We start from the raw sequence: 16,190 nt of genomic DNA on the forward strand, positions 1-16,190 counted from the left end.
ACGAAAGCTTGGTCACCACAGAAGTATTTGATCAACAAATAAACGAGAGAAAAAACAAGCATATCGAATTGCGGTGATAGTGAAACACTTGATAACAAATCAAGATAACTTGGCAAGTATGCACAACCACTTACACTGTAGCTGCATATTGTATGTCAGTCAATGAGACATGTACAGTGTTTGTTGATGCCACCTGTAAGAGTTATATTGTAAATAAAGTGATTTCTATTGTGGTGACACTAGTACTGTGGTTGGACGTTGGTACCAAAGTCTCCAAAGCTCTCATGGTCTCGGTCAGTCAGTCTGTCTACAAATCATCCTATTTTTCTGTCTCGCCTGTCTCTGCCTGTCTATCTGTCTGCCTGCGCTGCCTGCCTATCTGTCTGTCTATCTATCTGTCTGTCTGTCTGTCTGTCTGTCTATCTGTCTCTAAATGGTCATTTTGTTTTTGAATCCGCGATTTTCAATATTATAAGTCTCACCTCCCTCCCTCCCTCTCACTCTCTCTAGATCTCCCCCCCCTCTCTCTCTCTCTCTCTCTCTCTCTCTCTCTCTCTCTCTCTCTCTCTCTCTCATGACAGACTTGATATAATACGTCATTTTTGTGTAATTTCGACAAGAACCGAATTTGAAAGAAGGACGTGCAACTTGTAATAGTGTAATTGTATAGAATATTTTGACCCAAACTATACGCCAACATGTGTTGTGTTGACTTCCATTCTTAGTTCTACTGTGACTGTTCATCGGAATTAAGAATTCAACGAAGAACTAAATCTAGTTTTAAATATTTTAATAACAAATCATAAATACTTATATTCAATGACAATTACAATAAATATTGGGATGTATAATATCTTTAGTTCACTGCTGCGTTTCTGTGGTACTGTAAACATTGTATTTTCCAATGGCAGATTTAACGAAACCTTACAAGCACGTACAATGTTACATTGAAACATTAAAGTGAAAAAAAACACGTTCAAAATTACAATATCAGCGTAAAATGTCACCGTGGCAACGGAAATTCACACCCTGCTATCAGTTAGACTTTTAGAAAATCCTCTTGAACATTGCAATAATGATGTTTTTCAATCTCCTGTCACCAGAAGAGCTCCCTTCGAAGCACAGTACCGGCATTTATTCTAAATAAGTATATCGCTTTAGTCAGTTACAAAATTAATCTTAATATACGTATATATATTATTTAGCATCGACTGTAAGATACATCAGTGTACGTCTTATCACTCCGCCCTCAACGGTGTTGGCTCGTGCGTGAGGGTGCCTTGACAAGGCGTAGCTAACATCAACATTTGGCACAGATAAATATGAAGCCAAAATGAATGAGAGAGATATACATTTAGCTTTCTCCTTTCAGAGAGTAAACAAGTCTGATATTTGAAGCTTTAATTTTTATAGCAATGAGATATGAGTTGTACCAATGGGCTCATTTGTTAATCTCAATGTCATGTGACGTCGACCAACATCTTTACTTCGATCTTTGGGTAATACATGTAAGAACTACTCTATGCAAATTTACTGTCCTGGGACGTTCTTGTTGTTCAGTTCTTTGCTTGTCACGTTTCTTTGACTAATTTATTGTAGAACATTGCCTTATCTTCCCACGCAATTTTAATTGGTTTTTCAGGCATCTCCTTCGGAATGTCTTCAACCTGACTTACCCTTTTCAAGTATTTTGCTTTGGTAGAAATTTCTTTACTTTTCTGCGCCATCATGATGTTCCCCTTTGCCAATTTGACGGCAACGACTATAGCTGTTGTGACTAGTGGCACCACCGCCAACACAGCGAGATGAGCTAGATTGGGTTCTTTTTCGTTTTTGTTAAAGTTCATTTCTTGATTTTCAGACGATGCATTTTGTGTACTTAACTCGTGCATCTGTCGTTGCATCGACGTTTGCATGAGATTTGTACTTGTACTGATAGAATTTGTGGTCACCAATTCTGGTAAATTTTCAGAACTTTGTGAATCATCATCATCATCATCAGCAGCAGCATGATGATTCGTTTGGGTTACATCGAAACCACTGTTGATAATACCATGCAAATCCAAAGTTGTTTGTGTGTCTACCTCCGCGTTTATTGCCTCGATAGTTCGTAAATTTGTTACAGCGCCACCTCGAGTCGTAACAGTTTTTTGACTAAACGTGGTCAATATAGGCCAAGTCGTTTCAGTTGTTGCCATTCTGCCGGTCTTTGTCACTGCAGCCCGTGAATTATAATGAACAGTCTCAATAATGTCGGTACTTCTATCGAAATTATCAGTATAGTCTGTCACCTGTTGAGAAGTCACCAACTTTACTCCAATTGCAGTATGCTGGCTATGTGTAGTCCTATCATGATCAGTTGCAATGAAGGTTTCATCCGAATAATGTTTTGCAATTTCATGATCAGTGGTTGATTGACTGCTTTGCTGACGTTCCCCTGTGAAACCACGTGTGTCATCCGTGCTTCCTATGTTCACGTCACTGTCATGCAAAGTATCCGAAAAATGTCTGGTTTGTTGATAATTCTCACCAGTCGTGTAAACCTCACTGTGACGCGAAGAGGGGTCAGAAGAAGGGTCATCAGTTGAACTATCAAAACCGGTTATTGTATCCGTTGTCATCTCGCCCAGTATTGCCGTAGATGTCCCGTTGGTTGAGAGCGACATATTCTTTGGCACACAAAGCGGTAAAGGGGAACTCCATACAGCACTAGACATACATATAAGTGTATCGTTACCATGGAGATTGAAATCTTCACTACAGGAAAATAGTAATGTTGTACCTGCGTACACAGGAAACTGAATTTCTCGATCAGTAAAAAGATATCCATTTTCGGGTACTCCGGGATTTTCACACAAAGCTGGGAATTTAAAATAATTCAAAATGGTAAATAATTTATGTATAGTGTTCGTCTGCTTGACTACCGTGACTGTATCATGATCATTACACTCAAATAGTAGATACTAGATAGAAGGAATTGTTCGCACAATGGTAACGATCAATCAATCAATCAATCAATCAATCAATCAATCAATCAATCAATCAATCAATCAATCAATCAATCAATCAATCAATCAATCAATCAATCAATCAATCAATCAATCAATGAGATAATAAAAACATTGCAAATACATTATTATTCATTATATTTTGTATATTCACAATAATAATGTTACTAACCTTTGCCAAATACCATAACTTGGTTTATATCTAATTTACCAACTATACCCTCTTTCATAATCCTAACGTATCTTGATGGCCTGGGAGGTCGGCACCGCATTGTTGCCTCGGTTAGAATCTTTAATTTTTCATTAATCACTTTGCCGCATCTCCAAAGTCCCATATTTTCGCTGAAGGCTGTTCTACGAGTGCTACCCACCCTCACGGTCATGAGGAACCATTCGTTATCTTTTGAATTGAAAAGAAACACAAAACACTAGCTTGTCTGATAATACATTATGTCTAACGGTGACAAAATGATGTGGAATTGTGAATTATGCAGACAGTGAGTTGAGAGACACAAATTCAGAAAATATATAAGGGACGAGAGAGAGAGAGAGAGAGAGAGAGAGAGAGAGAGAGAGAGAGAGAGAGAGAGAGAGAGAGAGAGAGAGAGAGAGAGAGACATACATACATACATACATACATACATACATACATACATACATGCATGCATACATGCATACATACATACATACATACATACATACATACATACATACATACATACACATACATACATACATACATACATACATACACATACATACATACATACATACATACATACATACACATACATACATACATACATACATACATACATACATACATACATACATACATACATACAGATACAGAGAGAGTTAAGAGACAGAGACACAGACAGGCTGAGACGGAGACGAGGAGACAGGTAGACAAACAGAGGAGAAAGAGGGGGATCTGTGAAAGAAAAAAGCAATGCAGGTTTTCAAAGCGTTGTGTGACTATATGCATGCGTGCGCGTGCGTGCGTGCGCGCGGTGTGTGTGTGTGTGTGTGTGTGAGCTTCCACCTAGTCGATTTCTCTGCTATCGATGGCATTCAATATCCCTACCGAGTAGGAAGAGAACAACAAGAGAGTGAGATGGACTACAAGAACTCTTTTACTTACTGCATCGACTATTCAGTGAATAATTCCCATTAGCTCGGCAACTGACGTAAATATATTGCACTTCGTACAAACCATCAAGATGAATAACCCACAAGCGTCCTGTATTTTTCTGGCTGTCATACAGTGACGTCATGTTGTCAACGTTACGGATATCGACTGTTTCACCTTGTTGCGTTTGAATTTCGATGTACTTGTGTGCCGCAATATTTTCCAAAGCTGTGAAATATGAAAAAAAAAATCAAAAAACGAAAGGATATAAAGTTAACTTTTCATAGATTGTATCAGATTGTTTATGTAACATCAAGTTTTACATTGCATGGAACTCATTTCTGGTTACTACAAGCATTTAACAAGTGAAATTCACCGGAGATTTTTGGGTTGTAATATAAAGTAAACCTTACACTATTCAAGTGTGAAATATACAGCTCCCATTTTCAATAGAATTTTCAAAAACAAGTAGACCGTTTGTATGTACCACTCACTAATTCGTGCCCTGATGAGATATTACATCCCCTAGGGTCGCGCAATTCAATATCAAAACTCATAAATAAGACAAAAAGACAGGGAAGTCAACTTGGGCCAAGCTATATGGTACGTTACTAGACTAATTGCAGGTGTGATGTGATGTGAAAAAAAACCCACTAAAATATTTATTTGTGAAAATCTTTTTTTTTTGATATGCATATGTTTGATAAATCAATTGTCTAAAGTTCATCACCAAACTGAAATAACTAATTTTTGACAGTATTCAAAGTTTCTTGTCCCGTCTCTGAAACAAATCGACGAATGAACAATAATTCTATTCCGTCATTCTTATATTACCTCAGATGTTAGAATGTACATTCTGCAAACGTCTACACGTTGGAAGGAGAATTTAAGCTCCACGTACACCAACCAATGTTGCATACAGTTGGAATTTCAATATCCCAGATATTATATCTTGTGTAATCTACAAACCTGTACACACTGGAAGAAAGCTCCAAGTAGACCCACCAATACAGCGTACAATTGGATCTCCATACATCGTGTATCCATCGTTACATGCATACTCCAAGTACTGGCTAATATTCCCTTCTAAAACCGGCAAATGTGGTTCTGCACTCACTCTGTAACCATTGACCGGGATTCCTGCATCACGATTACACAAACCTAATACGAGGTATAAAATGAAACTTGGAGTAAGTACAGGTACGTAGATAGAACCCATTTCAAGATACCAAAGTCATACTTAGGCATCGAAGAGTAGTGTTGGTAGTTTAACCCCTAGTCTATCAGCTAGCCCTCGGATGTTCTTCCCATAAAATACGACACACAGCAGAACAACGTTCGCTTATAGTTATAGCATCGAAAGAAAGCCCGAATGTCTAGCAGCAAGACTATTTAACCCCCGGCTACTTGGAAATTATGTGGTAATTATAAAATCAAGAGTCAAATGTGTACATGAGTCGAAAAGGGGGGGGGGTGCGAAGCGTATGTACATGCAGTGGCCTTTCTACGTGAATACACCCCCCCCCCTGGACTAGCACCTGGTCTAAGTTATCAACATACGAATCGTTACCAAGTTAACTCGACTATGAGTATGCACATGTAGATAGACAGTGGCCCATAGCCAAGCATGAACTATCTACACACTTCGAATTCACTGCTAATTTATTAGGTGCATATACAATACAACCCAAAACCACTATGATTTTTGCACCGCAGTATATAACTGTCCAGACTAAATAGTTTCAAAATCCGAGTAAAAACGGAAATTAACATCGGCAACTTTAGTGCGTGTGATACGACTAGGACATTGACATCATAGGAACATGAACGAATACTCACCCAGACCTAACACTTCTACATGGCCTAGAATGAGAACGTCATTGGTGACGTTTTCTCGCTGTATACTGACGTATCGTGTTGTTATTGGTTCGTCACATTTTACGATTATTGGATTGTGTGTATAGTTTACCGACAACACATCGCCCTCTATCGTTGGTCCACACTGTGTGTTGCTGGTGACTTCTTCATTTGTACCAAGTCTTATTACAGATCCGTCGAGTTTTTCGCCTAAGAATAATTACAACAAGAATGAAATAACCACAACATCAATACGTAGACCAGATGTGTACTTTACAGTGAATTTCTATAAATTGCATGTAATGTAAAAAGAGTTCTCACACTCGCCGGCGTAAGACTCCGACCAGTGATTCTGTCCCTGCCAACCAAATGCAACACACACACATATTACGACATAGTATTTGCAGTCTTACAAAGCAGGTTGTTTTCTATGTCATGTTTGAATATTTCGTATTCCTGGGTTGAAATATATTTCGATACGTATATATACGTAAAGCTAATGGCTATTGCCAGTAACATCACGTGATCTCACGGTTGGTATTTTCATCCTATCCCATCCCATTTCACTCTATCTGATCCACCCCGACCCTATCCCATCCCATCCCATCCCAAATCATCACACATCTCATCTCATCTCATCTCATCTCATCTCATCTCCTCTCTTCTCTCTTCTCCTCTCACCTCATCATCTCACCTCACCTTACCTAACCTAATCTCCGACATTTATTCGTCCCATGTCAATGATATGACATATATTACACATCACGTAATGTAATGTAATGTAATGATAAATCATCTATTACAGAATTTACCAACATTTCATTTGCGAATGTTTAGTAGAAATCGTAATACATCGTATGTTATCATATGCGATATGGATTGCCATTTCAGTTTGTTTGCATTTGAGTTTTTCTTTATCATTTAGTTTTTCATTTTCTTACTAACAAATATACGAAAAAAACAAACGACGATTACAACAACAACAACAACAACAACAACAACAACAACAACAACAACAACAACAACAACAGCAACCGTGACTAGTATAATACATTAGAGGATATGTCGCCAGACTGTGCTTTCCTCTGACTCAGAACAGAACATTACTTACGGAAATCATCTTTGATATTCGGGTTATACAACACAACATACTCAACGAGATGGAGACCTCCAAGGTCCAGTTTCCACGATGGTGAGTCGATGGCAGGTGTTCTGAGAAAGTTACCAAATGAACTATCCAGCGGGTGTTTGGCTCTGACCCACCCTTGATATACTTCGTTGACGTATGCTATCTGACCCAGTATCGCTACATTTCGAAATGCTGGTATTATCAAGAAAAAAAATCATTTATATATATTGATTACAAAATAGTTATTTGAAGCAATGGTTCAAATTACTTAATAACCACCGTTTCATCTTTAAATACCTAGTTGGAGATTAAATGTACACAGTCTAATAAAGTGATAAATAGCTTACGTTCCGGGATTAACCCTTCTGTGAGCTAACGTCTGACACTACTGGAAAGTATAGAAATTCTAATGAAATCATGCTGGCATGATAGATTTATTTCTTGACAGTATAAATTGCTTACATTTATTACTAAATTTGCAACGCGGCTGCTGCATTTTCAACCGACATCATTGCCCCTATCCGTTTCACTGAATAGCGACCACGTTAGGTTAGAAGTTACAAAAATCTAATTTCTAAAAACTTTGCAAACATAATTCTTATATACTTAATGTCATCAAAAAGGCGTGTATCGGACCTTCAAATCCACCTACCAAATAAATTTAACATAACCACTTACTTAGGCCTAAAAAAGAAATGATTTGGTTCCGCTTACCCGACCCCACCTAGTTTTTCACTGTCGACCCTAAACAATCTTTACGTATTCGAGAAAAAATAATACAGTCGCGAAAATTGTGTGAAGTGTCGCGAGAGATGGGGGGGGGGGGGGTGCGTAAACTGACATCAACTTAAAAAGACAATATAAAACTGTTCTTCCAATGCAATCTGTAATGGCTGTACATCTAGTGAGAAGAAACCTACAATACAGAGACCATGTGGAAAACAACGGAAAACATAACTACTTAAACTGACACTCACACCTAAATAAGATTTAAAAAAAATAAAAAATCCACCTACCCCACCTATTTTAATAATTGAGCGTAATCGGAACCACACAATTTTTGTTTAGGCCTAAGGCTTACCTGTACAAAGTGGTAGTTGTTTATTCCACACACCCTCTTCCAAGCAGGTCAGTCTGGCGCCACCATACATCAAGGTATACCCGTCTAAACATTTGAATTCTATATTCGTCCCTACAGGTGCCGGGAAAGTCACGTTGCTTGGTGAAAGGATGTAACCATTATCGGGAATGCCAGTGTAAGGACAATCAGCTGGAAAAGGTAATGTAGAAAAGAGAGAAATCTCAGGCTGTAGCAGCTTGCAGAATTATGAACATTAATATCGATATTAAAATTATTCATTGCCAATATCGATATGATTGATAGATCAATTAAATCAATCCGAGAAATAATCATGCACTCAATCAACGTGAACTCACTGGATCACCGATATCCGTGTAAGAGCTTTTTTTCGACCGGCAAACATGATTACGCACTGTACTTGCCAAGGACCAGAATTTCAAAGCCTTGAGAAAAACAAACCATCTACTAGTAATTTATCCTTTGTAGCGGCGCGGCATCTATACCGCGCTCTATCAAAACTACACACCACCTCCCGGTCTCCGAACCTTGTTGCGCATGATTCAGATTAATTCAACATGAACTTGCTCTGAGGAAATCAATATCTCTATCATTACATCTTTCATAATAGAACGTTGGGATTATTTCTCCATCCAGGAATTCTTTGGAAATTCAATGTGGATATTTCACAAGCACGCCGTTCCCAGTAGACTATAAGCTATACGTCGTGTCGTTCCGCCCTCCTCTCACGACCGAGGTGTGAGGGCGCCCGTCATGGCATACCTTACAGACGACTGCATACGTTGCCAGTTTACTAAATGTAGGTTCCAAGGTTTGGCCAATCTTCAAAGTGGTATAGCACGTCCTAGAAAGTACCCCCAGGGTACGCACCTTACAAGGCTCGATTACGGTGGACTTTCTAACATTGTGTATGGTGATCGTATTATATGTGTTATACAATGCCAGTCAGAAAATGAAAGGTCTGTTCACTAATACCATGTGTACCATTCAATGACAAACAATACAGTCCTGTTTGCTTGTTGACCGTGAAAAAATCGGAAATCACCCAACATGCATGTGAGCGTTGCTTAATATCAACTTTTAATAGATCGTTCGCACCAGTAAACGAACTTTTGAAATAATGAAGCTATTGTCAGTACATATGTGTTTCACCTCGAAAACATCACTTTGTTTTCACAAAAATGTTACATCATAAGTGTGTGTGTGTGTGTGTGTGTGTGTGTGTGTGTGTGTGTATGTGTATGTGTGTGTGTATCTATGTGTGTGTGTGTGTGTGTGAGGAAGGGAGGGAGAGAGACACACACATTCACATACATATACACATACACACACCGCTCAATGTGTTTGAAATCCTTCAAATTGCGGAATCTGTTTTGTTGCGTATTAAAACTGTCTACATTTTGTCTAGTTCTCATTATAATCAAATGGATAGTTTGGGAAAGGAAATGGGTACCGGTGATTTATATGTATCGGTCCGAGTCCTGGGCACGGTGCAAGGCTCGTGACATTGAACTAAATGGGTTGGCAGGTCAAGGGTAACCTTGTCACGATTTTTAACCTTCACCGTGACGTTTGAAAGCTTAAATAGAAAGAGTGATGAACTGGTCGGTGTTGTGGTTCGAGGCATAAAGCAGCGACTGGAAAGGCGTGTTTAGTCTGTAGACTGACACGACTGGTCATATGGGCCCTCGGGGATATCTTTCAGTGTCCCTGTCGTATAATCAAACACACGGACGATATTCTTTCACAAACACAATAACTCGACTGTTTACTACATGGTTTGATTGTCTTTCTATTTAACCATTGTTCAGTGATAACCTTGTAATTGTTTTGGTTTAACATTTGCAGTTCACCTTGAAAATAGTTTGTTTCCAAAGTTGACATGACCCCCACACAGATCTATTGTGAGTTAGATCAGAATTATTCGGGTTTTTTTTTTGAATGTCACGACGTCTCCGAATGTGGCTCATATTTATTTCTGAAGTCCATAAAAAGTGAAGGGCAGACTGAGTGATTTATGTCAATGCACCCGATGGTGATGTTTGATACCCACTTTAAACTTTGAAGTTGGGTTTACTGAACATTCAAGTGGATCGAGTACCGTTACTAGCATATACTACTTAGATTTAGAGTAAATAAAATCATTTCATGATTGTTGACATTCGTATTGTCAAGAACGATGCTGCAAACAAACTATCCTGGTACATAGACCTTAACGCGTTAACCTTGCCTCTAGAGAGCAATTGGGTAATGATGACCGCGTCAGAGAACTCCATGATTGAAGTATCGAGTAATTACAAACAAATAATGATATGGCAACACTGTCTACTCACCAGTAACTTGCACTGTGAGAAGTGCCATCCATAAGGCTGAAGCATCAAATATAAAGGCGTAAAATGACTTTAGGTAGATATCGCACATTTCGGAGGAATTCGACGTGGATTGCTTCGAGCTAAACTTAGCCGTAAGAGAGATATTTAGTCAGCCTCTATCTCTCCCTGGTAGTTAGCTGTGAAGATCAAGAAAATAAAAACTGTAAAAATGGATTGGCTATTCTAATTGTTTTGAACAGATTCGCTCCCCAGTATGTCTGTGATTGTTCCGGATAATTGCTGTTTTTTTGTTCATGAAAGTATTCCCCCTTGTATCCTAATAAATCTCTCATCACGCTATTGGAAGTAACAATCCCAAACATACAATCAAAATGACGTGTGGGCACTTTACTGTATCTTTCTAGTCTTCCTTGTGTCCCATGAATTATCACTGCGATAAACAAACCATGAACAGGAATTAAATACACAACAAAGACAGTACTGTAATGGGTACGCTCATGATTAAAGCAATGTTGTGAACAATTTACAAGTGTAAAACACCATGAAATATTGTACCCAATTTTTCAATGTTTCTGTCTCTCTGTCCGTTGTCTGTCTACGTATTTGTTGGGTTATTAGCCTCATCTTAAATACTTAGCTCACCGCACTACGATGAAATAAAGTATATATAGTAATTAAAACCCCTTTTGTTGAAGAGATATTTTGGATAAGTTATGAACATTAAGTCCGCCATATTATAATTATGATGATCAAATACAGTCTCGTTCGTGTTCTCAAATCAAAATAATGTGTACGCGAGATGTTAATAATGTAAATGGCGTCTACTGTCGAAGTAATTGTGTCAAATACATATCAAATAACACAAAGTTAAGTACACAGATTGCTTCCACGTACATATAACCTTGTGGAGTGTATTTTCGTATAACGTACGGTCAAATAAAAAAAAGTTGTTTGGTTCCGGTTACCCTCCACCTAGTTTTTCACGCCGACCCAAAACTTATTTTTATGTATTCGAGAACAAATAATAAAATCACGAAAATTAACTAAATAGTGGGTGCGGAAACTAACATCAACTGAAAAAGTCAATATAAAACTGTTCTTCCAATCTCTAATGGCTGTACATCGGATAGGAAGAAATAAACAACACAACGACCATTTGGAAAACAATGGAAAACCCGAACTAGACACTCACACATGAAAAAAAAAATAAAATAAAATAAAATAAAAAAATCTACCTACCCCACCTATTTTAAAATTGAATGTAATCGGAACCACACCATTTTTTACGCCTAATAGGAAACCGTTATGAATTTGTAACTGCTATTTCAACCACATATTACTTACCGGAAATGCCACTGTGGACTTCAACTTGAAGTTCAAATCCGTCAACTGAATGTTCTACTGGCGACGTACAGTTACTGTAGTGATGGTTTAAGCAAAGCACATATTATGGAAATGAACATACCGGAAGGTCGGATGGTCACGGCCACACTGTACCCATTGTCTGTCATCAATGTTACTGTGTCATATCATGTGTACCAAATCTGGTCGTGGCAATAGTGCATACTACCGTTATATGAACGTCAGCGTTACCTAACGTTGAAACAAAATACTTGCAATTAATCTGGCTAAAATATTATTAGCGGGTCACGTCATATCGAGAATTCGTTGCCATGTCAAATCATGCATGTGTGTCAAATCTGTTTGTTACACTAGTGCCGACATGCACCGTGACGTCAAAGTCACTTAACTGTGAAACAAAATACTCGGATTTACTGTGGCTGAAATATTATATTTGTGGGTCATATACTTGTTGTATTGAGACTTCGTTTAGTACTTATTACACGTCATTAGTTGCACGTATCCCAGGATGCAATGCAAACGTTCTAATTGTGACATACGGAAGTCTTTTTTTTGACATCAAACAAAGAGATCGATCTTCGCCATACGTTGAACAGTTTCTACTTTTTACTACAATGTGATACATGACGTACACTCAGCTGTCGAAATTGCGCTATAAAAGAAGCTTAAAAATAACCAAATGATAAGACTTTCAAAATTGTTTGTTGGTCTGAGGTTGGCCTTTTTTTAGTTTGTAAGTTTGGGCAAAACAAGTCGGATAAATCGATTCCGTGTGGTTATTTTTGTAGCCGTCTTACGAATGGCGTAAAACACTATTTTTTTGTAAATATAAAGTGAATATTCATAAATACATACAGTATTTGAATGGGGGTTGGGATTGGTTCGCATTTATAAAATATACATATGTTCTACTGGCATGCCAAGCTTACTGTATCTATCAAAATAATATACTGTGGAGAATCCGGGTATCGATCCCGGTACCTCTCGCATGCTAAGCGAGCGCTCTACCATGTGAGCTAATTCCCCTGGTCTTACTCCTTATTACCGCATGATGTGAGAATTTATTTCACATAATAATGACTGGTAAGTGTAACCGATAGGATTTGTGAAGACCGCATTATTCAACTTGTTATTACACGTACAAATCGGTTGTAACATAAATTTACGGGTAAGATCAATAGTTCAAGTATTAATGGGGATAAAAACATAGATACTTTTACAGGGGGTGTAGCCATATAGTTGATATCCTACAAAATGATTTTACTTTTAATGGATCTGTTTTGTACCTTAATTGCAATTTTTTTCTAAAAAATTAAAATGAAACTAAAATCATACCCGATGAAATTTCGTCATAGTAAATGCATACCACTAAAATACAAAAAAAGAACCATTTTTTCTCACTAGATAATGGCTTTCTATTCATAGCACTACACTACATATAGATTAGAAATTGATTTGCTTCTGAAACAATTTTTTTGCTAATTTAGTTACATGGGGTCTGGGGCCTAACTTTAAACAATTAGGTTTTTTATCCTACATTAATCTATTGATCTCGCCCCTAACGGTGAAGTTATCTGCGATAATCTACCGCCAAGTTAAAAACAGAGTCTGCTGTGTCATTTTTATAATGAATCAGTGAAAAACTCGACCATCATGGCTTCAAGGAGAACTCGGGCAGCCAAAAAGGGGAGGGGAGGATGGCTTAGTTACCTTTTATTTTAACATATATGTAAATCTTCATTTGTCTTTTGTCAAAACAAGTGTCATTTTGTGTTAATAATAAATGAAATGTAAAAGTTACATGCGCTTTATTCTGAACGAAAGTTTAACAAAATTTGCAATTCATCGGTCGGCTATAACACATTTTTTTTCTGACTGGTGCTATAAAATGATCAAGCTTTGAAATTCATTGAAATATAGCATTCTAATCATGACACGTACCCTACTTTAACAAAGTTTGTCAAAAATATCATCTATAAGAAGTCAGGAAATAATTAGAGAACTACCAGAATTTACGGCGGGGCGGGGGCGGAGGCTGAGGAGAGAATATTTTGGTCAAAAAGAGGTACCGGGATCGATGCCCGGATTCTCCATTGTTTTTTGTTGTTTGGTTTAACCGATGTTTCTGTGATGTCATGACATTGAATGATTACTTTTAACAAAGTTTGACAAACTCTTGAATAACATCAACTCTTATTTTGTTTTAATACATTTCATATGAGAAAAACAAAAACCTTCCTTGGCATGCGCAGTAAGCACTCAGTAAACACATTTTCTTATCCAAATTCTTCTCTATCCCCAGCCCCCTCGTACTTTGGCGCATTTTCAGGGACATCATTATTAATAACTTATTTGAGTCGACCACTACATTTTCAGCAACTTATTTTGCTCTTAATTCGATAGCTCCTTTGAGTCGACAACAACATTTTCAACAACTTATATGATTATCGAAGAACAAAATAAGTTGTTGAAAATGTAGTGGTCGACTCTAATAAGTTATCCATAATATAATTACGTCCCCGAAATGCGCCGTATTCGTACCGTAACCATAGGCAACGGTTACTCTCATCATTTGTGTTCTGGTTGCATCACTTTACGATATCGTTTGCCAAATTGTATCGAAAGTAGTCTGTAAAGTAATGTCGGTGGTGGCGCCGTACACTTAGCATTTTCGACCATTCATGAACGATGAATTGCATGCATTATTACAAGTAAAGTAATACTACTTTATATTGCTTACTTCAGGATGTATATTTTCATCTACACAGGCAAACTGAGCTACTAAATCTAAAGTTGATATTATTAGAATTTTTGACAAACCAGTCAAATTTGGCAAACAATAAGATAATCCGGGCAAAAGTAATGATTTTGATACCGCATTTCACTACATGATTGATCGAGTCACGTGGTCAGACAAATCTCTGAGACTCACAATAGCAGGATTGGTAAGATCATGGTAATATAGACTGTGGAAGGTCCCTTAAATAACAATAATTTTATATATCAGTTAATGAGTCGAAAGCGTGATTTTTGGTGGTGCTGTTCAATCACAAAGGCTTACACGCTAATACTATCTAGGCTCTCAAAATTCCATAACTGCTAGAAATATATCTCAAAAACTACACTGTTACTAAGAATAGCAAAAGCAACTCTCCTTGGCAATAACTCGGTCATCACAAAGTCAAGTGGCGTCGTCGTCGACGACGATTTGTTAAAAGTAATCATTCAATGTCATGACATCCCAGGTGAAATATCGGTTAAATGAAACAACAAAATCAATGGAGAATCCGGGTATCGATACTGATAGGTTTGCACAAAAATATTAATTTTTCAGGCGTCACGGTAAGTTCGCCTAAGTTAGGTCGGTGCTAACGTGAGGGGAGTTAATGCACGTCTCGTCCATATCAAAGGGTCAAAGGTTACATTTATCGAGACCTGGTAAACGTTGTCAGCAGATGATGAATCACACCATTGAGAGCGACACCTGACTTAGAAGCTAAGCCTTAGAATTATGTACAAACTCACAAGACAACTATTGTAAACTTTATTAGTCTAGGATACGGTAGTCTAGGACACAGAGTCACTTTAGAGTAAGAATTCCGTTTTAAAAGGGATCCTAGACTCTCCATAGGGGTTTACCGATACTGCTCATTGAATAATTGCAAAGTGACAATTCCATTTCGAGATTACGTAGACAGTAATGTTAAACTGCCTCGTTTCCATATACTGCATCACACAGTCCCTCTATCATGAATTGTTCGTTCACATGATTTAAATTAAGGTAATTCCCATATGGTGATAGCGAGTCGACGATAACACCAAATATAATATCCATATGGTCTTACCCAACGATCTCGCGGTGAGGTCACACAATAGTGAATTGTAGGAAATCAAACAGTTGTACCAGTCTAATGGACGACTCTAGTTTTCAAACTGAATAGAACGCATTAATTATAAGTACGAACTTAGGGTTGACAAGAGTTGAGCATAGCATTCTAAAGTTTGGTGTGTTATTTCATTATCGCAGCAAATCCAGCAAATTGAATTTTACATGTCAACTGTTAAAGAGAATTGACCTCGGATGTTATAAAACGGGGAAAAATACAAAACATGGAAATAAAGGTTATGTAGAATGTAGATCTACCATATTATAATCTATTCATTTTGTAGTGACAGCCATCTGAGATGTACCACTTGTGGATGATATGGTCTCAGACGTATAGAGTGGTCTGATTATATGATAAAGTATGGTTGATGAGTTATACAGCTA

General features: G+C 37.7%; 1 non-coding gene across 1 annotated transcript; it reads right to left on the reverse strand.

The window, feature by feature from the left end:
* Window positions 1–12,873: 12,873 nt before the first annotated feature.
* Trnaa-agc (transfer RNA alanine (anticodon AGC)) lies at window positions 12,874–12,946 on the reverse strand. Its single transcript has one exon. It is a non-coding gene; the product is annotated as a tRNA-Ala (tRNA).
* Window positions 12,947–16,190: the final 3,244 nt, after the last annotated feature.

The sequence above is a fragment of the Glandiceps talaboti genome, chromosome 16 (assembly GCF_964340395.1).
Source record: "Glandiceps talaboti chromosome 16, keGlaTala1.1, whole genome shotgun sequence".
Taxonomy (NCBI): Eukaryota; Metazoa; Hemichordata; class Enteropneusta; family Spengelidae; genus Glandiceps; species Glandiceps talaboti.